The sequence below is a fragment of the Pogona vitticeps genome, chromosome 3 (genome assembly GCF_051106095.1).
Source record: "Pogona vitticeps strain Pit_001003342236 chromosome 3, PviZW2.1, whole genome shotgun sequence".
NCBI lineage: Eukaryota > Metazoa > Chordata > Lepidosauria > Squamata > Agamidae > Pogona > Pogona vitticeps.
The window spans coordinates 222,160,270-222,186,024 of NC_135785.1; the positions used below are offsets into that span (position 1 = coordinate 222,160,270).

The following is a 25,755-nucleotide window of genomic DNA, read 5'->3' on the forward strand; positions in this document are numbered from 1 at the left end:
ACTGCAGGAATATACCGGATACCTTGGCCAGGTATATATTGGAACCACAAAATGCAGCATCAACATCAGAATCAAAGAACAGAGACACTGCAGACTAAAACACCCAGAAAAAATTGGCAGTAGCTGAACATGCCCTGAAACAAACTGAACATGAAATTCTATTTCAAAACACAGAAGTACGGGATAACACCAGCAATCATTATGTTATGCTGGAACAGGGAAGCCATTGAAAATCCACAAATATCAGCAGAGCTTCAACAAAAAAGAAGAAAGTCTAAAACTCAATAAAGCCTGGCTCCCAGCACTGAAAACACAGACTTCAAATGGTCAATGAACTCTACCCAGCCACAAGGACCAGTGATCACTGCACACAAAAGACCAGCTAACGACACCCATCAATCACAGTGACAGATCATCTCTCCCCCTTATCAGAACAATACACCCACAACAAGAAAAAAAAATGCTGATCACCATAATCACCCAATCTCCTGAAAAAGACAAAAAGCTGATCCCATAGCTATAAATACAGTGGTGCCTCGCATAGCGATGTTAATTCGTTCAAAAAAAAACATCGCTATGTGAAACCATCGCTATGCGAAACACCATTTTCCATAGGAATGCATTGGAAACCGGTTAATCCATTCCAATTGGAACGGATTGCCATCGTTACGCGAAAAACCCCATAGGAAACATCGCTAAGCGAAACAATGTTTCCTCCATTGGAATGTATTGAAGCTGACTCAATACATTTCAAGGGCTTTGCGAAGTCAATTTTTGCAATTTTAAATGTGTCATACAAGGGGCAAAAATGGGTTTAAATGCTTGGAATAGTTTCTGCACCTTCTAAAACGGGTGCAAATGTAATTGGGCTTAGATGTGACTTTTCGTTAATTTAGGGTGATTTTTTTTCTCCCCAATAGGAAACAATGGAGCTGTCAAAATTTGGGCTCCATGGATTTCTATGGGGGAGGGAAAAATTCAACCAAAATTAACTAAGAGTCACAACCAAGCCAGGTTTAAGTCTGCACAGGTTTTACAACCTGCACTGACCACCCCAAGCATTTAGAACTTATAACAAATTAAAAAAAGACTCAGAACAAAGTCAAATCAGGATAACAAAGGGTTTATTAAGTGCACATTAAACATCATAAACTTTATAGCATAAGACAACTTTTTAGACTCAAAAATTGAGGTGATTGAACATCTGCATAACTCTTTCAGCAGAGAAACTCTTCTTGCAGTGAAGAAGCATAACATTTCACAACAAACTTTTTTGAAAGTGCATCAGTACACTACAGAAAACCTTCTTGCAGTGAAGAAGCAAAAAACTACAGTAAACATTTCAACTTTAACATCAACAATTGAGGTGGAATCATCTAAACCACCCTAACCACCCCAAATCAATGCAGCACTCTTTTAGGGGGTTGATGAGGGGGAGGAAGAAGAAATGCTCCACGTTGAAGCAAACTCAGCAGCACTGGTGGAAGGAGCAGGTTCCTCTTCCTGCATTGGTCTCTTTGTGAGGAACCTGTCCATTGTCAGCTGCCTTTGCCGCCTTTTCAGAATTCCTTGGAAAGGGGACACGATCCTTTCGTCATAGGAATTCGATAAGTTCTGTGCCAGATTCGTGTCCTCGTGATACCGCTGTGCTATAGTCTGCACATAATTCCAGCTGGTCAAAAACTTCTTAAGGTCCCTGGTCGACAGCTCTGCATGCTCTTGCTCTTCTTCCTCGTGCTCCTCCCTCGCCTCCGCCTGAAGATCCACCAGCTCCTGTGTGGTCAGCTACTGGTCATGACCCTCAACCAGCTCTGCAATGTCGTCCTCAGTGACATCAAGGCCCATGTCCCTCCCTAAGTCCACAATGTCCTGCATCACTGTGGACTCAGGTGCAGGTGCTGAAGGACCAGGAGCCACACAGCCTGGCCAGAGCAGGCGCCACGCAGAGTTCAGGTTCCGCTGGGTGATACCGTCCCAGGCCCTGGCGATCATCTTCAGGCAGATGACGATGTCAAACTCATCACGCCAGAAGTCACGGAGGGTGAGGCTGGTGGTATCAGTCACCTCAAAACAGCGCCGGAACAGCTCCATGGTGTAGCGCTTCTTGAAGTTTGCGATCACCTGCTGATCCATGGGCTGGAGTAGCAGGGTGGTGTTTGGAGGGAGAAACATGATCCGGATGAAGGAGAACTCCTCCAACAAGTCATCCTCAAGGCCTGGAGGATGGGCAGGAGCGTTGTCCATTAGGAGCAGGGCCTTCAGAGGCAGGTCACGGTCCAACAGGTACCGCTTCACAGCTGGGCCAAAAGCGTGATTGACCCAGTCCACAAAGAGTACCCATGTCACCCAAGCCTTGGAGTTTGAACGCCACATCACCTTCAGCCGTGCTTTGTCTACCTTGTGCTTCTTAAAAGCATGTGGATTTTCAGAGCGGTAGACAAGCAACGGCTTGATCTTCAGGTCCCCGCTGGCATTGGCACAGAAGAGGAGGGTCAGGCGGTCCTTCATCAGCTTGTGGCCAGGCAGCTTGCTCTCCTCTTGGGTGAGGAAGGTCCTTTTGGGCATCCGGTTCCAGAACAGGCCGGTCTCATCACAGTTGAAAACCTGCTCTGGAAGGTAGCCCTCTGTGGTTACGACCTCGAGGAACTCCACAACAAAGTCCTCTGCAGCAGTGGTGTCTGAGCTCGCTGCCTCTCCGTGTCTAACCACACTGTGGATGCCAGATCTTGCCTTGAATCGTTCAAACCAGCCTCTGCTGGCCTTGAACTCCTCAGGCTCAGCTGATGTTCCCGGCTGCTCTGCCATGAGGTCGGCGTACAAGGACCTGGCCTTTTCACAGATCACAGCCTCAGTGACCGTGTCCCCTCCACGCTGCTTCTCCTCCATCCAGATCACCAGGAGCTTCTCCACCTCCTCCAGAACAGCTGGACGGTTCCTGGCGATCCTTGTGACACCCTTGGCGGCATCCATTGAAAGGATCTTGTCACGCTTGGCCACGATGGTGCCGATGGTCGATGCATTGTGCCCGTACTCCTGGGCGAGGTCCGCAATGCGTCTCCCCTCATCGTATTTACGAATGATCTCCTTCTTCATTTCAAGCGTGACCTTCTCCCTGGTCGGCTTGCCAACCTGGGCAGAAGCAGTCTTCTTTGGACCCATGTCCAACGCTGTAGCTACATTAAATGGAAAAAAAAAAAAAAAAACAGTCAGTGATGTACATCTGCCTCACCTTCCCACACCTGGCCAAAACTGCCCTGGACAGGCAAGTGGCAGTTTTGGCACACACACATGCACCACAACCTGGGGGGGGGGGAAGAAATAAACCCTTACCTACCTCAGGATCAAACGGATCGTTTGGAAAAGCCTGGAAGGCAAGGCCTGAAGGCACACCTGAAGGCAAGGCCTAAGCAAAGAAAAATTCAGAACAATTAAACTGACCCTTACAACACCCTCCACCACAAACAAAGGAGAAAAAACCCAAAGGAAAAGAAACGTTACCTACCTCAGGATCAAACAGCCACCCAAGGAATCACAACACACCACACCACAGCACACCACAGCACACCACACCTACAGGAAAAAAATTCAAAATTGGAATAAGAAGCAGCAGTCCCAGTGTGCCTCCAGCACCCTTGGACCCCAGCACCCCCACCCCATGGGCAGCCAAGCACATAGAAAAAAAGTTGTAAAATGGCTTTTCAGTTGAGGACCCCAATGCCAGGCTCAGGCAAGCATAACTCCACCAGAAACAGCAGTCCCAGTGTGCCTCCAGCACCCTTGGACCCCAGCACCCCCACCCCATGGGCAGCCAAGCACATAGAAAAAAAGTTGTAAAATGGCTTTTCAGTTGAGGACCCCAATGCCAGGCTCAGGCAAGCATAACTCCACCAGAAACAGCAGTCCCAGTGTGCCTCCAGCACCCTGGGACCCCAGCCCCCCCACCCCATGGGCAGCCAGGCACAGAGAAAAAAAGTTGTAAAATGGCTTTTCAGTTGAGGACCCCAATGCCAGGCTCAGGCAAGCATAACTCCACCAGAAACAGCAGTCCCAGTGTGGCTCCAGCACCCTTGGACCCCAGCACCCCTCACCCCATGGGCAGCCAGGCACATAGAAAAAAAGTTGTAAAATGGCTTTTCAGTTGAGGACCCCAATACCAGGCTCAGGCAAGCATAACTCCACCAGAAACAGCAGTCCCAGTGTGCCTCCAGCACCCTTGGACCCCAGCCCCCCCACCCCATGGGCAGCCAGGCACAGAGAAAAAAAGTTGTAAAATGGCTTTTCAGTTGAGGACCCCAATGCCAGGCTCAGGCAAGCATAACTCCACCAGAAACAGCAGTCCCAGTGTGCCTCCAGCACCCTTGGACCCCAGCACCCCCACCCCATGGGCAGCCAGGCACAGAGAAAAAAAGGTGTAAAATGGCTTTTCAGTTGAGGACCCCAATACCAGGCTCAGGCAAGCATAACTCCACCAGAAACAGCAGTCCCAGTGTGCCTCCAGCACCCTTGGACCCCAGCACCCCCACCCCATGGGCAGCCAAGCACAAAGAAAAAAAGTTGTAAAATGGCTTTTCAGTTGAGGACCCCAATGCCAGGCTCAGGCAAGCATAACTCCACCAGAAACAGCAGTCCCAGTGTGCCTCCAGCACCCTTGGACCCCAGCACCCCCACCCCATGGGCAGCCAAGCACATAGAAAAAAAGTTGTAAAATGGCTTTTCAGTTGAGGACCCCAATGCCAGGCTCAGGCAAGCATAACTCCACCAGAAACAGCAGTCCCAGTGTGCCTCCAGCACCCTTGGACCCCAGCACCCCCACCCCATGGGCAGCCAGGCACAAAGAAAAAAAAGTTGTAAAATGGCTTTTCAGTTGAGGACCCCAATGCCAGGCTCAGGCAAGCATAACTCCACCAGAAACAGCAGTCCCAGTGTGGCTGCAGCACCCTTGGACCCCAGCCCCCCCCAACCCATGGGCAGCCAGGCACATAGAAAAAAAGTTGTAAAATGGCTTTTCAGTTGAGGACCCCAATGCCAGGCTCAGGCAAGCATAACTCCACCAGAAACAGCAGTCCCAGCACAGAAACCCCCAGCAAAAAAACCCCTGCAATTCCCCCAATTAACCCCCCCCATAACCAAAGCCAGAGCCAGCCAGACCCAACATCCCCACATGGCAGAAAGAAAACATTTAAAACAGAAAAATCCCACACAAATGCACAGACCCAAAATCCCCCTTGCAAAAAACATGTAGCATTTCAGAAATGCAAGCTTACCTTCTCTTGCTCAAGCATAGGATGCACCCCCAAAACACAGTCCAAAGTGACAAATGCCAACCTTGGAAGCGCACATGGGAAAGTGAACCAAGGATGCATGGGCAAGGGGTTTTATACCTTCCCCGCACAGGCACAATGCATCCTGGGTACTGGCAGTTAGGATTTGAGGAAAACAAGAAATTAGCATTGCAACACAGCCAGTTTTCCCGCTCTTTTTGCAAACATCAGAAATTAGCATTGCAACACAGCCAGTTTTCCCGCTCTTTTTGCAAACATCGCTAAGAAATTAGCATTGCAACACAGCCAGTTTTCTGCTCTTTTTGCAAACATCGCTAAGCGAAACGGGACCATTGACAGTATTCGCTATGCGAAGCATGGCCCCAACCATCGCTATGCGAGTTTCCTCCATAGGAAACATCGCTATGCGAGGCAGTATTTTCCCCGGAAAACCCCATCGCTATGCGAATTCATCGCTAAGCGAGGCATTCGCTATGCGAGGCACCACTGTACTCAGCTATCCGACAAACTGTACCAGAGCACAGTCAGAGTTCTGACTCCTGTCCTCTGAAGATGCTGGCCACAGAGACTGGTGAAATGTTAAGAAGAAAAACCTCAAGAACACGGCCAGACAGCCTGAAAAACCTACAACAACCATCAGATCCCAGCCATGAAAGCCTTTGAGAATAAACAAGTAACAACCCGAGAGTTATTTCCCGGCCTGTAATAATGGATGACTCTGCTACAGTGATGTACACTGGCAAATAGCAATGTTTCCTAATTTGAAGAAAATAAACATATCAGTAAAATGATTTAATTCTTAAAATGAAATGCTCTGCAGACAACTCAGGATCTTTCATAGAAAATAATGAGAAAATTATTCCATTGTAAATAGTATTAGCGTTTGCCTATTGTTTTCATGCAAATTAAGAAAACTTCCATTTTTGGAAAGGGGAAATAGCTAGAGTACATATATTTGAAAATTTTGATTATTGGTTTGAACTGTCCAAATGTAAAGTCATGTCACTGGAGACCAAGACCATCTGTACCGTGGTATTCCCAATATAGATAAAAAAGCTGGAAATGAAGAAGCATGATAGATTTATTCTAAATGTGGTGTTGGAGGATAGTTTTGCAGATACTATGAATTGCCAGAAATTGAGTTTGGGATCAAATCAGAACTCATGTTTTGGGTACATCTTGAGAAGAAAGGTTCTTTGGGGGGGGGAAGAATAATGCTGTGAAACGTTGAAGGCAGCATGAAAGTAGGCATCCTTCAGTCTCGAGAGACTATGGTAACCTGCTCTGTATGGACGTCTTGGAACAGCGTCTAGTGTGGTTGAGAAGGCCAATTCGAGAATGACAATCCCTTCCACAATGAATACAATCTGTCCCCTGTCCAGCTCCCTGGTTTTGCTGGTTTTAGGACTGTCTCTTTGCCTCAGCCTGCTCTACAAGTGTCTCTTCAAATTGGGAGAGGCCATGCTGTACTGCCTGCCTCCAGGCTGAATGCTCAGACGTCAAGGTGTCCCATCTGTTGAGGTCCATTCCTAAGGCCTTCAGATCCCACTTACAGATATCCTTGTATCGCAGCTGTGGTCTCCCTCTGGGTCACATTCCCTGCACTAATTCTCCATACAGGATATCTTTTGGAATCTGACCATCAGCCATTCTCACGACATGCCCGAGCCAACGTAGACGTCGCTGTTTAAGTAACGTACACATGCTAAAAAATTCCAGCTCATTCTAGGACTACTCTATTTGGAACTTTGTCCTGCCAGGTGATACCAAAAATGCATCAGAGACAATGCATATGGAACATGTTCAGCTTCCTCTCCTGCCGTGCACAAAGCGTCCAGGATTCACTGCTTTACAGGAGTGTGCTCAGGACACAGGCTCTATAGACATGGATCTTGGTGTATGCCATCAGCTTCTTATTACGCCATACTCTCTTTGTGAGTCTAGAGAACATGGTAGCTGTGTTTTCTTCAGGCTGATTGTTAGTCCCAAGTCTTGGCAGGCCTTGCTAAAATGATTCATGTGTTGTTGGAGGTCTTTAACAGAGTGGGCAACAATAGCTGCATCATCAGCGAAGAGGAAGTCCCACATGCATTTCAGTTGGACTTTGGTCGCTCTCAGTCTAGAGAGATTAAAGCGCTTTCCATCTGATCTAGTCCGGAAACAGACACCTTCTGTTGCAGTTCCAAAGGCCTGCTTCAGCACGACTGCAAAAAAGATCCCAAACAGGGCTGCGCAATGACACAGCCCTGTTTCACTCCACTTCAAATGTCAATGGGATCTGATGTTGAGCCATCAAAAACTACAGTGCCCCTCATTTCCTTATGAAAGGCCCTGATGATGTTAAGGAGTCGAAGTAGGCATACAATCTTGGGTAGTATTTTAAAAAGGCAGTCCCTGCTAACCAAATCAAAGGCCTTCATAAAATCTATGAAGGCCACAAAGAGTGTCTGTTGTTGTTCCTTACATTTCTCCTGCTACTGTCTGAGGGAAAATACCATGTCAGTGGTGGATCTATTAGCTTGAAATCGACAGAGTGATTCTGGGTAAACTCTGTCTGCAAGCACCTGAAGTCTCTTCAGCACAACAAAAGGCAGCAGCTTCCCTACAACACTGAGAAGAGAGATACCACGGCAATTATTGCAGTCGCCCCTGTCTCCTTTGATCTTATACAATGTGATAATGTTTGCATCCTTCATGTCCTGTGGTACTCCACCTTCCCTCCAGCAAGGACAAAAGACTTCATACAGCTCGGTGGTGATGATCTCTTTACAGCACTTCAACAGTTTACCAGGTGCCTTGCTGGAGGCGAGGGAATCCAAGGCCACTTTTATTTCTGCTAAAGTTGGTTCACTGTCCAGCTCTTCCAAGACAGGCAGGCACTCGATGTTACTTTAAGCTCCTCCGGTTACTACATTCTTTCTGGAATATAGCTCAGAGTAGTGCTGCACTCAGCGTTCCATCTGCTGTGCTCGGTCCTGGATGATCACACCTGTAGGAGACTTCAAAGGAGCAGGTTTCTTCTGTAGTGGACATAAAGCCTGCTTCATACCGTCATACATTCCCTTGATGTTACCTGTGTCCCCTGCTGTCTGTATCTGAGAGCGGAGCTGAAGCCAATAATCATTGGATCTCCTGACAGCTTGTTGGACTTGGCTACAAGCAGCTCAAAGAGCCTGCAAGTTGTACTCACTAGGATAGGCTTTGTATGCTGCTAGAGCTCTCATCCTTGACAGCTGGCATCAACTCCTCTGAATGGGCTTCGAACCAGTCAGCCATCTTCTTGTGAAATGTGGACAAGGTGGTGTTATAAACAGCGTTCTTGAAATGTTCCCATCGTTTAGGTGCATTTTCATCAGCCAGGCCTGGAAGGCTTTCCTCAAGCGCTTGGGCAATTTCTTCCACTTTTCCTTGATTGCGAATCTTGTTGATGTCAATACATAGTCTTCCTTCCTTTTTCATGTGATAAAATCTCTTTGTTCGCAGTTTTACTCTACTACACACCAGGAAGTGATCTGCATTGCAAGCAGCACTCTGGTAACTTCGTGTGATCGTAATACTAAGAAGGCTAGAGTGTCTAGTGAGGATCAAGTCGAGCTGATGCCAATGCTTCAATCTTGGATGTCTCCAGGAAACTCTGTGTTGAGGCTTTGTATTAAAGTACTTGTTGCTTGACACAAATACCATAATAACAGCAAAACTCCAGCAAGCGTTGGCCATTTTTGTTCACCTTCCCAATGCCAAAATGCCCTAGACAGGTGGACCAAGAATTGTGATCAGCACTCTAGCATTAAAGTCTCCAAGAATGAACAGCGGCTCTCTCTTAGGGACTTTTTTGACAGTAGCTGCCAGATCGTCATAGAATTTGTCTTTGACTTCTGTTGTGGACAACAGTGTTGGTACATATGCATTAATGAGGGTGACCAGTCCTGCTGATGAGTGGAGCTGCAGAGACAGGATTCTTTCACCTACTCCCCACAGTAGGTGGAACAATTGATCTCAGCAGAGTATTTCTGACCGCATTAAAAGAAAATGACAAAATATCGGATAGTTTGACTCCATAAAGGAAGACATGGCCTTTAGTTTGCAACACCTGAGCAAGGTTTTAAGTAACAAAACCTCTTGTTTAGCATAGGATTGACACAGCAGACAGTGAATTACTTGGACTAAAGTTCTAATGCTTGAAACATGAAGTACACTGATTATCATTATGAAGCACTGTCTTTAATGATGGGGAAATTTTGTTTTAAAGTTCTCAATTTAAAATACAAGTTACTTAGACAATATATCTCTCTAGTGTGAGTCTGGAAACAAATTAGAGGTGCCCAAGGTCATCTGATAGACTTAAAACTTTCTTTTATCACCTGAAAATATATGTCTATGATCTCTGGGAATTCTTTGAAATAAAGGAATATAATGTCTAACTATATCCCATAAAGCCTTCTTAGAACTTCACAAACACTACAATAAGGAAATAAAAAGTATGTAAGAGGATCACGTTCCTTATTTCTTGAATATTTTTTGCTTTATCCATCCAACTCCTTTTGATCACATTTTCCAGACCCAAATTAAGATGAAGAAATTCTTTGAACTCAAAAGGATCTGACAGGACTTGATTTGTAACACTGAATTTTTAATTACTAATTCTAGTATATTTTTTAAATCAATAAAGAGCTTTTATATATCTTCTAAATTTCTTCAGTTTCCTTTCCCCTATTTTTAGATGGTGAATAGATTCCATTTTTGGACTCAACCTAGCAAACGTTATGTATGGAACAAATATTTTTCTATACTAGTGGAGCATTTAGCACCTGCCATGGAATTTTAGAAATTCTGCTTCTACAAGCAAAAGAAGACATGCAAATATGTTCCCAAGATGAAACTCGGGTTTAATAATTATGTTGTATTCTGAATCTACCATTGCTGGCTGGATCACTCAGTGCTTTAGGTATCTGGCTGCAGAGCCAGAGATTGGGAGTTTGATTCTCTACTTTGTTTCCTGGGAAAAGAGTCAGCCTATGTAGTCATAGGCAAGCTACACAGTCCCAGAGACCCCCAGAAGAATAGAATTGTAAATTACTTCTGAGTTTTCTTTACCTGGTATACCCAGGAGTCAGAATTTACTTGAATGGCACATGATTATTATTAGCTGACTGGATAGCTCAGTGATTTAGATACCTGGCTATGGCTCCAGAGGTTGGGAGTTTGATTTCCCACCTGTCCTCGTGCAAGTAGAGCACACCTGTGTAGTCATGGATAAGCTGCACAGTCCCATCATTGGTTCCTCCAGAAGAAGGGAATTGTAAACCACTTCTGAATATTCTCTAACTCAAAAACCCTTGAAAAGTTTGCCGTAAATCAGAATCAACTTGATGGCAAACAATGCATACATACTGAAGCTAACTTGTGACAACAGTTTATAATTCAGCGGTTATATATAGCACTACTCAGTTTCCAGCAATTTTTGTATCAACATTTGCAACACCGTGAAGGATCACATAGTCAGGGAAATACAGCTTGGGTAGCTTTCACATAGATTTGGAAATTGTGTATATGCTGGTGTTACTCAAAACAGAAATTACTGTGTGGGCTTCGTACTTTGTGCAAACTAGAACCCTCTGTGCAAATTTTTAAAGGCATTTTACAGCATGCTTTTGGGTAAAGAATTTGCCTATCATTTTACCAAATTTCTCTTGAAAGAAGAGAAACGATTTCTCAAAAAAATTTTGTGGACTGGGCACAACATTAACAATGGAGTGAGCCTTCCTTCCTTCCTTCCTTCCTTCCTTCCTTCCTTCCTTCCTTCCTTCCTTCCTTCCTTCCTTCCTTCCTTCCTTCCTTCCTTCCTTCCTTCCTTCCTTCCTTCCTTCCTTCCTTCCTTCCTTCCTTCCTTCCTTCCTTCCTTCTTGTGTGTCTGTTGCTAAAAGTTCCACCCCTGCAACATTACAAAGATTCATACCCTGTGACAAAACAAGGGCACCAATATCTCAGCTGCTGCCCTAACATCCCTATTTTATTCTTTTTGGGGAGGTGGAGAAGCCTTGATACGTCACCCTATGTCAGGGCCAGTCTTAAGGATTTTGGTAGAGAAGCCTCTGATTCAGGCAGGGGCTTCTCAGGGTATAGGACGTCCCTCCTACCGTCTCCTTGAGATCCCTAAAGTAGCCTTTAAGGCACCCTTCAATAAGCTGCTACCCTCCTGTGTGTCCCTAAGTAAACTTGCTGCTTAGGTGTGGTGGAGGATGCTGTTCCATTGCCAATATTAAATCCAATATGGATGTCAATTCAATATGATTCTCAAAGTAGAATGGGTATATTTGTGGAGGAAGAGGTCATCTCCTTTTCTCCTTCAAGAAGCACAATGGATTTGGCCAGCCGTATCCTACATAAATGAATGATGCAAGCATTAGCAGTGTTACATCCTAGAGTTTTCAACTTTAATAATGTCTTGTTTCCTTTTTTGTTGGTATTTGAGATTATGTCTGAATACCTCAACATCAACTTCATATTGTAATCCCTTCCCATATTAATTATATATATGCAAATAGTTCCCAGTTATTTAGACATTTCTGCTTGCCTAATTCCAAAAGGAGCTGAGGCATGGATGACAAATAGGCAGTCCTATGGATTTATGTACTAGAGATATACATAATTCATAGAAGGAAAGGTTTGGAAAAAGAACATATATGATTTACTGCAGTGAGAACAGCAGCAACTTGCAAGCTGACAATTTATACAAGTTTTATACAGTTATTTACTATGCAGCTAGGACTGTTATTTACAAAATAAGGGTTTTTAGGCTGCAACTTAGCAACTGTCACATTACATGGTTTTCATGACATCTTTAGCTGTGTGATATGATTATGTAACATGAAAACAGAATCAATTCTTTTTGCCCAAATGGAAAACTCTGATAGTGCTAATCCTTTTGGCAGGCTACTGAACATCTAAAACAACTTATTTACAGAGTCTTTGAGAATTGCATACATATATGTAAATCCGATTCATGTGTAAACAAATTATATTTATACAATGTATCAAGGCCAGGGTTAATGCTTGATTATTAAATTGGCAGTTTTAGGTGAAAACTGCTTCCATTGGATGCACAGTGGAGCAAAAGAATTTGCCCCTTGGTTTAAACCTGCTGACGTGCACTTTGTAAGGGTCTTTAGATCAGTGCAGCCAATGATTTGTCAACATATAATGGGTGTGAAGTTACTTCACCATTGTATCATCGAATTAATTATTTAATCTATTTCATTGTATGTATGTATGTATGTATGTATGTATGTATGTATGTATGTATGTAGGTAGGTAGGTAGGTAGGTAGGTAGGTAGGTAGGTAGGTAGGTAGGTAGGTAGGTAGGTAGGTAGGTAGGTAGGTGGGTAGGTGGGTAGGTGGGTAGGTGGGTAGTTATGAACATGCAGAGCATAGAAGCTTGTAGATAAAGCCGTGTAGAATTATTGTAAATGTGGAAGCTCTCTGAGGAGCTCAAGAACCATGTGCACTTCTATGTCACAGGTTCAAATTTCTCCCACATTTTGGAGAGCATTTGAAGGCTGTTAGGCCAGATCAGTCTACATATTGACATGTCAGATTATAGTAAATCAACATAATCTTCCAGATGTTTTCACATACAAGTTCCATACATCCCAATCAGTATGGCCAGTGCTGCATAGATCCCTCATTTTTTTAAAATCAGGACAAGGCAGAGATGACCCTGGGCATTGGAAAGGCAGATCACAGAGTAAGAATACAAACTGTACTAGACTGAGTTACATTTCCCCTGAAAACTCATATTCACAGTTTGTCCCAGGTCTTGACAGTGGCCAGGATTATGTTCCCTCAGTTAACACTACTGCATCAGCTATGACCTTTCCAGGATATGTCTTATTTGGACGTGGTGACAAATGCCTTAATTGCATCTCTTGGAAGTACTGTAATGTGATCTCCCTAAAGGTAGCATTGGAAAGTCCACAACAGACCAAGAGAAGTGCTGGGCAGCTCAGAGGTTTAAGTCTCTGGCTGTGGAGCCAGAGGTTGGGAGTTCAATTCCCCACTGTACCACCTTGACAAGGGCTGGACCTGATGATGCATACATTCCCTTCTACCTCTGCATTTCTAAGATGATGACTGGTTTTTCAAGCTTCAGCTGGTTCACTAGCTATGACTGTCTCTTGACAAGGATGGTTTTGTCATTTATGCTCCTTAGCAAGAGAAATGCCACATATTACAATTGCGTAGATTTATAGTGCCAAAATAAATAGCAATCTGCATTTGAAAGAAAGAGTTGTAGATATTCTTTCTACAGTTGATCTATGTGAACTATCATCCAGATTTCTATTATAAAACATCTTGGCAATATATTAAGCCAGAATTTGGTTATTATCACCTTGACTGCATGTGAATAGTTTGAGACTCCAGTAGTGTTCTGATGTTGTTGAATTGGCCTTCTCAGCCACACTAGATGCTGTTCCAAGTCCTCCATACAGAGCACATTACCATAGTTTTTCAAGACTGAAGGATGCTTAATGAGTGTTCTGATGTACATAAAGTAAGATATTCAAAATAAAATACACATTTTAAAATCAAATTTTACTAATAGGAACCAATTTGCTAAGGTAATAGAAAGAAATAAAGTCAAATAAAGTGCACTTTGTAAGGGTCTTTAGATCAGTGCAGCCAATGATTTGTCAACATATTATGGGTGTGAAGTTACTTCACCATTGTATCATCGAATTAATTATTTAATCTATTTCATTGTATGTATGTATGTAGGTATGTAGGTATGTAGGTATGTAGGTATGTAGGTATGTAGATATGTAGGTAGGTAGGTAGGTAGGTAGGTAGGTAGGTAGGCAGGCAGGCAGGCAGGCAGGTAGGCAGGTAGGTAGGTAGGTAGGTGGGTAGGTGGGTAGGTGGGTAGGTGGGTAGTTATGAACATGCAGAGCACAGAAGCTTGTAGATAAAGCCGTGTAGAATTATTGTAAATGTGGAAGCTCTCTGAGGAGCTCAAGAACCATGTGCACTTCTATGTCACAGGTTCAAATTTCTCCCACATTTTGGAGAGCATTTGAAGGCTCTTAGGCCAGATCAGTCTACATATTGACATGTCAGATTATAGTAAATCAACATAATCTTCCAGATGTTTTCACATACAAGTTCCATACATCCCAATCAGTATGGCCAGTGCTGCATAGATCCCTCATTTTTTTAAAATCAGGACAAGGCAGAGATGACCCTGGGCATTGGAAAGGCAGATCACAGAGTAAGAATACAAACTGTACTAGACTGAGTTACATTTCCCCTGAAAACTCATATTCACAGTTTGTCCCAGGTCTTGACAGTGGCCAGGATTATGTTCCCTCAGTTAACACTACTGCATCAGCTATGACCTTTCCAGGATATGTCTTATTTGGACGTGGTGACAAATGCCTTAATTGCATCTCTTGGAAGTACTGTAATGTGATCTCCCTAAAGGTAGCATTGGAAAGTCCACAACAGACCAAGAGAAGTGCTGGGCAGCTCAGAGGTTTAAGTTTCTGGCTGTGGAGCCAGAGGTTGGGAGTTCAATTCCCCACTGTACCACCTTGACAAGGGCTGGACCTGATGATGCATACATTCCCTTCTACCTCTGCATTTCTAAGATGATGACTGGTTTTTCCAGCTTCAGCTGGTTCACCAGCTATGACTGTCTCTTGACAAGGATGGTTTTGTCATTTATGCTCCTTAGCAAGAGAAATGCCACATATTACAATTACGTAGATTTATAGTGCCAAAATAAATAGCAATCTACATTTGAAAGAAAGAGTTGTAGATATTCTTTCTACAGTTGATCTATGTGAACTATCATCCAGATTTCTATTATAAAACATCTTGGCAATATATTAAGCCAGAATTTGGTTATTATCACCTTGACTGCATGTGAATAGTTTGAGACTCCAGTAGTGTTCTGATGTTGTTGAATTGGCCTTCTCAGCCACACTAGATGCTGTTCCAAGTCCTCCATACAGAGCACATTACCATAGTTTTTCAAGACTGAAGGATGCTTAATGAGTGTTCTGATGTACATAAAGTAAGATATTCAAAATAAAATACACATTTTAAAATCAAATTTTACTAATAGGAACCAATTTGCTAAGGTAATAGAAAGAAATAAAGTCAAGCCTAGACTCAGTGTAAAGCTACTCTATCTTCTTGCTGTCATAAATAAAAAAATAAAAAAAACCTTTATTGCAGAAGTGGGACCCCCTGTGAGGCAAGAGTTCATTGTTCATAAATATCAATCTCTAGTGAATAAGCAGATGTAATGCATCAAAATTCTGGAATTAAAAGGAACAGAATCTTATTCTTATTGAGAAGTTAAATAAAGGGGCTATCACTGCTGACAAAGGAACATGGGCAATCACATTTTAATATACTCTTCAGGAGGTCCTAAATACAGAAAGCTTAAAATGCAAGTACTTGTTATCTTTGTTATATTATCTGTTTCTTTATATATGCTTTTGGAACAATTCACCACAGGTAGAAGTGGAATAACAAAGATTCGAAAACCTGCTTAAAATACAACTAAGGCTGCGATTCTGTGCACATCTCACTTGGAATATTTCCCATTAAATCAAATGTAACAACCATAAAAATGAGCCAAAAGGTAAATTTCCCCAGTCTTCATGTCACTGGTCATTTTGATCATTATGGGTTATATTCCTTGCTTTAATGGGTGTCAGTTTCTTATTCTCTTCAACTTGTATATCCTCATTAGCTTACGTTGTGTACGGTTGTGACATGGGCTACTTTCCTAGGTATGCTCATAAGAAGATGCCTGTAGTTTCTTCTGAGAAACTTGACCATGCTGGAAGGGAGGGGGTTGTCTGCTCCTGCTACCTGCCCCCCATCCCCATTGTTTCCAGCTTCTACTAGGTTGTGGAATGGAGACATCTCAAATATAGAAGCAGTGTTACTCATTGGATGTTTGCTTTATGCCTGTTGTTGCTGCTGCTGTTATTGTTGCATGTTGTTAAGTCAGGATGAATTTATAGCACCCCTAGTAAGTCTTTCAAGGTAAACGAGATATTTAAGGAGTGGTTTTAACAGTTCCACTGCCCCTGTCCACTTCCATGGCTGAGCAGGCATTTGAAACCGTCTCCAGAGTCCTAGTCTGTCACTCTATTCACTCTACCACACTGAGTATCTAGAGCCAAGGATTTGCAAGTGTCTTTAGCTCAGGAATGCATGCCTCAGCTGGAACCTTTGGAGGTGTTCCAGGTACTGCATCTTGTTCATCACCATTATAATCAATAGATCCTATATCATACAAGTGGTTTGTTTTTTTAAAAAAATACTCATTAATCTGTTATCTTTGAGTCATGACTTGTTGGCCCAGTTAGATCACTAAACGGATCTGCTTTCTGAGTAAGCATGCATGGGGCATACACAATAGGAAAAAAAAACAGCTTCAGTTCATAACCCACTTTAAAGACAGCGATGGCTCTGTTTGGACACTTGGATATCCTTAGATTAAGCTGTCCTTCGAATCATTTCCAAAGCTTCAGTTGTTTTTTTCCCCATTCACCACGTTTTCATATTTTATCAGAATTTGATGTAATTTGTGGGCTTTGTAGTTCCTCCAGAGGGAATGGCATCTGTTAATTATGAGATTAATAAGTGGAAATTATATATCTTGAACTCTCTTTGGAAATGAACAGGACTAAAGTGAGGTTTAGGCTGATACCATGAGTAGACAAGACTCAAGTGTAAAAGATAATGGAGGGAGAAATTAAAGGCAGCGGGAAAAGAAGAATACCAAACATGGTAAAAACTGACTGAATAAAGGAAGCCATAACCTGTAGTACTTTTTGAAATGGGGACCTTTTGGAAGTAAAATATTTATTGGATTTCTGTAAGTCAGAATAAACTTGATAAGGTATAACAACGATAATGGTGAGACAAATAGCAACAGTTTTTGGTTATGCACAGCCAATAAACATTAAGGATTTTCTTAAAAAAGAATAAGTGTATACAATTTTTTCATTTGAAGGGAGAATTGGCAAAATCTACAGGCTTATTTAGTCCTTTCTGAGGGTGGAAGAATGCAGTATGGCAGATTTTATAGTAATGTGGTACATACTTTTCTATGTATTTTAAACACTTGTGTGTATGTGTGCAGGGGATATCTTAATTCTGTTGCAACCTCTCCCTCAATTTTTTTAGAAGTTGCCTCAGTGGAAGGCAGTAATGCGCTTTGTCAGGTTTCTGTTTCATCACTGCACACCTATCCTATTAGGCTTGCACACACAGCTGGTCTGCATGCTAGTGGAAAAATGGAAGCATTTTCTCACAGAGGATATTGTGGGAAAATGTTCCCTGCTTAAATCTCTGGGAATGACATCTACTGAGACTGAATTACATCACACCCCTAAACTGATAATGAATGGAGACCAGTGCAATCTAAAAATGGATGCAGTGGGGAAAAACACAATATTTGGAGAAAAAATAATAATAACTCAGGCAAGGTCTTTGGTTTAGTTCAGTGGTCCCCAACCTTAGGGCTCCAGATGTTCTTGGACTTCAGCCTCCAGAAATCCTGGCTAGCAGAGGTGGTGGTGAAGGCTTCTGGGAACTGTAGTCCAAGAACATCTGGAGGCCCAAGGTTGGGGACCACTGGTTTAGTAGACTTTATTTGTCTTAGGGGGCTTTGATTGTTAATACTACTATTGCTATATGCATGCTCTGCCAGCATGTTTTGCTCTTAATAGAAATGGGCCAGATTTCTACTGCCAATGAGGAGAATATGAAAATAGAGGCATTTCTGAAAAGTGCCCTGGAGCTGTCACTTTCCCACTTACCAGTCAATTAGCCAACCTCTTAGCATTAGGTGTCCATTTGGGTATTTTATTCTGCCTTTTAATCTGGTGGCTGGTAGTTGGCAGTCAGTCACTGTGAAAAACTGGGTTGTTGCCATGACATAGGTGGCAGCAAAAGGAAAGAATTATCTATAAAATGGAAGCACAGCCCAGTGATTCATTACTGTCATGCCCTCTGAAGTCTAGCTCAGTTTAAGATACCCTCCTGACATGCTCAACATTCTGTTCAAGGCTGGAATAGTAGCCTCAGACATGCTTTGTTTTCCCCAACTACTGCATAATTAAGGCTTTTAGCACATTATAATTTGAGGAACTGTCCATGGATGGCAATGAAAGATTAATGTTTTAGTGAAGAAAAGGGGAGCTGCATGTTTACAGGAGAAATCAAGATTTGGTTTTCAAAAGCTATGAATCATCTCCTTGTGAATCAATAGGAACACTCTTCAAAATCTCAGCATGAACTTCCTATGCATCAAAAACCACTTTATTCCTACAGTGGAGAAAAGTGTACATTACTGTGAACTTTCCAGCACCTGTTTTTTGGAGAGGGGCTGTTCTGGCAATATGGGAATCTCCTTGTTGCTAGTACTGAAATGGCAGCATTTAGCAGTTTGACTGTAATCGCAGTCAAGGGTGTAAGCAGCTGTCATTTTAGTATTTATTCAGCACACATCACTGGAGAGGCTGACAATTCTTCCTCACTGTAAAACTGCCTGAATGCTGTGAATAGAAAACAACTGACATTTCAAAGGTGAACATTGAGATGTTTCATCTAGATTCTATTCTGGCCACTGTGTTCTCCTGGCTACAGATTCAGATGTCACTTCCAACGGTGACAGCGACTGGCACATTTTTTGACAGTGCAGATGATGGATAAAAACAAAAAACACAAAATCTGCAGGATTTAGCTTTACCTCCTGTGACAACTTATCATTTAGCGGAAAATAATCAACAGACTGGAAAGACAACAAACAAACAACTAAAATGCAAGGAGGGTTAAGCTTGCTGTTTGGACAAATATACATGTTGGTAAGCTGCATTTTGGAGAATTTTATTTAGCTACATTTTGGTGTTTTGTTTTGCTTTAAATATAGCAATCAACAACTATGTTTACTAGCAAAAAGCCAAAGGGAGTCCTGAATAAGCAATTTCTCCTCTTGTCCCCTGAGGAGTATATGCATCCAAAATATACTACATTATATAAAGTGAGGTACAGCTGAAATATCAGGCAAATCCCATCTGCCCTACAGGCACATTTTTAACAGGCTCGCAATAAGGTGAAAACTTTTGGACTGCAGAGTTGGGTAAGAAATTCACTTCATCAAGAATCCTATTATCCCATTACCTTTCTGCTTCTTACCTAAGCGTGTAGAACTTACACACCCAGATTGAGCCCAACCTCCTCTGCTATCACTCTTGAAGTGTAAAATCACTATCTGAAAACAAAGGAGGCTGCTTGTGGCAATCACCCTGCTTTGCTCATTTAGGAGATTATTTGCATGTACCAATGGGAGCTGTTAGGAGGCGGAGCCAGAGAAACCAAAAGGGATGGGTGAGTCAGAGAAGAGGAGTTTTTGGAGTAGGTTAGTCAGTTAGCCAGTTTGAGTCAGAGATGGGAGTCTGAAGTAAAAATTAGTCTGTGGGAGTTAGAGAGTGTGGTATAGTGAGGAGTTAAGGTAGGCAGTTAAGAGTGTGGAAATTATAGAGAGCTAAGAGAGTTAAGAGTGAAACAAGTTATTACTAATCTAATGAATATTTTAAAGTCTGTGAAGAACCTGTTTAAGCAAACTGTAACCAAGAAACCTGTGCTGTTCAACTTTATACTCATCACGGACCTCAGTCTTTTTAATTAAAGGGTGTTGACAGAGGTCAACTGGTGGCAGAGTAAAGGGGAGAACGTGTCGTCAGCCTCAGGCTAGCAGAATAATCTGGGGACACGTGAGGGGCACATCACACTGCTTGATCCATGTTTTCTCTTCACCGGAGCCAGAAAGCACAACATAGCACAGCTAATGGCCTGGGTTTCTGGGAGCTGATCTCCAAGAACTTCTGGGGCCAAGTATGGGGACTAGTGCTTCAGTCAATTCGTGCATGGACATGAAATGTGTGTATTTGGGAACTCTGCTCAAAAATCTGTACAGGTTTCAAAGGGGGATTCTATCGGGAAAAAAGGGTATGACTTTTGAGTAGACATAGGAAATCTTCAATGAGCTTGAACTTTATAGATTTGTACATCTCTACTGGCAAACAGAATTTTGGGGATATTTTATGTAGACACAAACAGCTATCTAGATGTCACCTCCCCCCACTTCCAATGCAATGCTCACTTTGAGCACTAAGCGAAGACTTATAGTACTGTGCCACACTCTCAGACCCACTGCCCAAGGTGTATTTGGAATCTTTGGGCAATGTGGGGGGGGCACAGTAATAAATGTGGGTGATCACAAGATCAAATCAACCTCTTGTGAGACCTGAGGCGAGGCTATAGAAGCGCTTGCCGGAGTGTCATCCTCTTTTAAGAGAGAGAAGGAGACTCAAACGGAATCTACAGCTACTCGCATCGCGGTCAGACATCAGGGTATAGACACCTGTGATTTGGAACAGGGTGTGAGGAGACTGTCAGTGGCTACCCAGACAGGGATAGAAAAGGCGGGAACACGATGGGGGAGTGACCGTTGGTAGAGGCGGGACAAGGGGATATAAAAGTAGAGCGAGACAACATACCAGGAGGTTGGGAATTGATATGGGTGGAGGATCCCTGGGCAGGGAGATGTGAGAAAGTGAGGGTGCCTCGAAAAGAGGCAGATTACAGATGACGAAGAGGTTTACCCTCCCCCCAAACCGTCCTATTGGGGAGAATCAGAAGCTAGAGAGTGGCGGAGAAGGTTGAGAGAGAAAAAAAAGGTGGTAGAGAGGGAAGAGAGGGAAAGGAAAGCATGGTGTCTGGAGGAGGCTCGCCGGAGGAGGTATTTACCGGACCCTGGGACCCCTATGCAGAGGGAGCCAACCCCTATGACCTGGAGAGGGGAGATGAGGAGACCTTACCCCTGATTGATGTGGACAGTGAAGCTAAGGAACCGGGTCCGACTAACCCAGTTTCCAAAGGACCCTGGTATGATCCAAGTTACAATCCCTTTTTACAAGATGTATGGACACCCTCGTTCGACCCGTTGGTGACAAGAGAAAAGAACAATGACAAGTTTAATGTTGACACTTCTTTATTTGATGTTCCAATAAATCCTAGTTCTGTTTTTCAAAAAACCGAGCATCCAGTGTTTGTGTCCGATAAGCCTGAGGTAACTATTAAACCCTCACACCTCTTAAACCTCTTTGCAGCAGTTGAATGTCAAGGACATTCAAACATAGGTGTGTATATTTTTAAGGACACAGTAGTCAAAATTCCTGAAACTACTGTTGCATTTTATATGAGACACAACATGGCCAACTACCTAGCCAGGAGCTTTGTATTATGTACATAGACACTAGTTTTGAGTACAAAAAGAACTGTATTGAAATTGGAGATGCATGAATACTAGATACAAACATGGATGTTTTCTGGAATTTTGGAGATGGAGAGACTGTATTTGGCATAATGTGCATGCATAATTTACACAAGTAAAACATCTGTGAATTTTTGTTCCTTGCAAATGCTTTGTTCCTTGGCATCACATTCAATGACATGTAGAATCCTACACAAAGGCAGAAAAAAATCTTCAGAATTTAGATTCTCCTACCATAATGCAGAAAGCAAGCAGCATCATGAGTTCCAACAGATTTATGTGATGTGAAGAACATTTGTAAATAGAATGTATGGGAGCTTTTTTTTTTTTTGGCATCACAGCACTTATCATAACTTCATATAGCTTGTGAGGGAAAGAATCTGCATGCTGTAAAATACTTTCAACAGAGGACAATGGTTTTACCTGCATGAACGCTTACATACTCTTTCTAATGTTTATATCAGGGGTCAGGGAACTTTTTTACCTCTTACCTCCCAAAACATTTATATACGCCAACATTACCCCCTTGATTCGAAAGGAAGGAAATCATACATTATTTGAATTAAAATATTATTGAATCTACACTGGCTGTGTACCGAACTAGCAGGATACACCAGATTTGATAAAGATGTGCACTATTTTTGCTGGAACACATTGCACTCCAGCCATGGTGTGGTATAGGGAGTAGTAAGGTGTCCAACGTGCCTAGCAAGTTGCATTAAATTTTTGCTAGAGGATTTAATAATCATCAGTGGCTGCCAGAGTGGTGCTAGCAATGACATGCTTGCTAAAGACAGCCAACGCAGAATTGGGGGGGGGGGGCTTTCCCTACCAATCATTCTATGTGTGGTGTGCAAAAAGGAACAAACCAGGCTAAAGGTCATGTCACACACCCTGGTGCCACAGCCCAATATCAAAGGACCAGTGTGCTTTTTTTATCATCATCAGTGGAAAACTCAGCAGTGGCCAGAGGATTGGAAAAGATCAGTCTACATCCCAATGCCAAAGAAGGAAAGTTCCAAAGAATGTTCCAACTACCATACAATTGCACTCATTTCATACGCTAGCAAGGTTATGCTCAAAATCCTACAACGCAGGCTTCAGCAGTAGGTGGACCAAGAACTCCCACATGTACAAGCCGGATTTCAAAGGGGCAGAGGAACTAGAGACCAAATTGCTAACATGTGCTGGATTATGGAGAAAGCAAGAGAGTTCCAGAAAAACATCTACTTCTGCTTCATTGACTACGCAAAAGCAAGGCAGAAAGTGAGGAGGACTTAAAGAACCTCTTAATGAAGGTGAAAGAGGAGAGTGCAAAAAATGGTCTGAAGCTCAAAATCAAAAAACTAAGATCATGGCCACTGGTCTCATCACCTCCTGGAAAATAGAAGGGGAAGATATGGAGTGACAGAGTTTACTTTTTTGGGCTCCATGATCACTGCAGAGGGTGACAGCACCCACGAGATTCAAAGATGCCTGCTTCTTGGAAGGAAAGCAATGATAAACCCAGACAGCACCTTAAAAAGCCACCCTTCCCCCCCACCTTAATTCAAGATTTCTCTTTTTCTTGCTTGTTCTTTTTCATAGTTTTGAGTGAGTCTCTCTCTCACTCACTCTCTCTCTCTCTCTCCCTCACACACATCCATCCACCCACCCTCCCTCCATTTCCTCCCTCCCTCCATTTCCTCCCTCCTTCCATTTTCTACATACATTTAAATAAGCTTGATGAAGTCCTCTGTCTCTCATTCCTTCCTTCCTTCCTTCCCTTGCTTACTCCTTGATCCTTTCCCTCCTGCTGCTTCTTTGCAGTCGCTTCCGGAGGAAGCAGTCATTCAGAAGCCCCAGATTGATTAATTGGTTGCCTGGGGCTAATCCACAGCTGCAACCAATCAACGAGCTTATGGAGGATTTACAAGTGCCTGCTGCAACCAGGAAATAACAGGGAGAGGTGGCTAACAATTTGAGATTTGGCTGCAGAGGGTGGGGATGGGAGGGAGGGGGGTAGAACTCTGCTCATTACCCCCAGGATTTTCACTTTTATCCCATTTGGGGTAATTTACCCATGTTCCCCGACCTATGATTTATATTATCTGGGAGGTGGTTATAAGAAAAAAACAGAAAGGGAAGTTCATGGAAAGATCATGAGCTCATGAAAGATCACTGAGGAGAGCCTGAGGCCATTGCAAGCAAGTCTATTGCAATAAAGCCCATACTGAAACCAAGATGATATTCTCCCCCAAACTTATATCCCATCATTATATTTCTACTGTGTTTCAGTTTTGTACAATTTGCATAAGGAGTATCATTAGATCTGAAAAAGCTGCATGCATCTGGGCTGCTTGCTGGATAAGGGAAGCTATCTTCCAGAGCAGTGCAGGAAGTCTGGACAATCAGAATCTCAATATGAGTGGTCTTCAAGACCTAGAGCTCTTGCTGACTTGTGAAATGTGTGTATATCAATGTACATTAAAATGAATAAACCAAGCACATGGAAAAATTGGCCTACTGATGAAATAGCTGGATTCCTCCCAGTTGTCAGTAATGTTCCGTCTGTAGCCCTCTAGCTTATGTATTTGAAATACAGTAATGTCCGGTGATTTAAAAACTCTGTGTCTTGCATTTGAATTGCAAAGGCCAAAGAATATGGACATATAAACATGTTCTGAGAGACAAATAATGCAACCAGTCTGGTGCCTTAGGAATGTCAACTGAGAGTGTGAGGAAAATACATGCAGTGAAGAGGTCTTGTGATTGCCTGGGTACCTGCACAATAGATTCTACAATGTAATTATGCAGCTATCATTGGTAGCATTTCCAAATAATATGCAAAAAGAGTTCTTTCATAAACCGTATGGCAACACCAACTGCTGCCATTGTTGGTGATCACACTGTGTGTTTCCATTTCACTCTCGGTACAGGAGAATATCATTTCCCTGGATTATTCTGTTTTCCCTTGTTTTCCCTTGTTCAAGTTCTCTCTCCTACTTGGTTCAGCTTTTCCAATCTCCTGATCACACTGTTTAAGCACTGCAGGAATATAAAAAGATCTGACTCCATAGATTTTTTAAAAAGAGAAATATGAGTAGAAATCTGAAGGCAAATGTCTTGAAAGGAAAAGCAAATGGAAACACAGAGAATAACAGCAGGCTGCCGTACACTGCAGAAGAGTGTGCGAAAGTGATGGTGAGCACTTATATGACATTGCAAAAGCATGAGCAATCCAAAACTCTGCAGTAATGTCCTAACTAATCAAGTGACAGGCTAAACAGTTGGAAAGCAATTGTGCAAAAGGCTTGAACAAAGGGAGAGAGAGAGAGAGAGAGAGAGAGAGTTTTAAATCAAAGAAACAGCAGCATTAGCTCTTTCTGAACTCTTTGGCTTTGAGTCTTCAACATGCTTATGTGAACCGTGAAGTTCATGAACGAATAAATCCATTTTAATCACATCTTCTTTGGATTTCCTGGAAATTTGTGTTAAAACTCTTCCTTTTTTAAAAAAGAGAAAACTTTACAAAGGAAAAGAGAAGGCGGCTATTCCCTTTCCACATCTTAACCTTACATTGTGTGTTAGAAGTGTGACAAACTGGTTGGAAATGGTACTTTTTCTGAATAAGAAGTTTCCTTTAGTCTTAGTCTCTTTTCTTTCCGGAGATTATTGAGGTCGTTCATTCGACGGTATGGTCTTTCCCCCCCACCCCACAACAGTGAATATTTACATCTGCATCCAAGAACTAATTTATTTCCATGCATTTATAAATCTTTAAATATGTCACAAGGAAGATTTTTAGAAGCTCCATGTCAGCTACACAATGTTGACCACCTATGTGTGGGTAATGCAAAACTGCAGTAGCAGTAGTGGGGGGGGAAGGGTTGCACAATGCTTTTCTGCAGACAAGTCATGTAACAGTCCTGACATGAAACACATGATTTATTGCGCAGTCATGAACTGTGCAATTATGAACTGAGTGATCAACTGCACAGTTGTGACCACACAATCATGAACTGTGCAACTGATTGTGTTATCATAATGTGAACTGCACAATTGTGACATGAACCACACAATTTATTGCACACTGTTGACTGCCTGGGCATAATGCCCAGCATGTGGTTACA

The 25,755-nt window shown here is 42.7% G+C and overlaps 1 long non-coding RNA gene across 1 annotated transcript in view; it reads left to right on the top strand.

Annotated features, from left to right (window-relative positions):
- The window catches only part of LOC144587997 (uncharacterized), a 54,047-nt gene that overhangs the window by 19,709 nt on the left and 8,583 nt on the right, over positions 1-25,755 (top strand). The gene's annotated exons all lie outside the window — the stretch shown is intronic.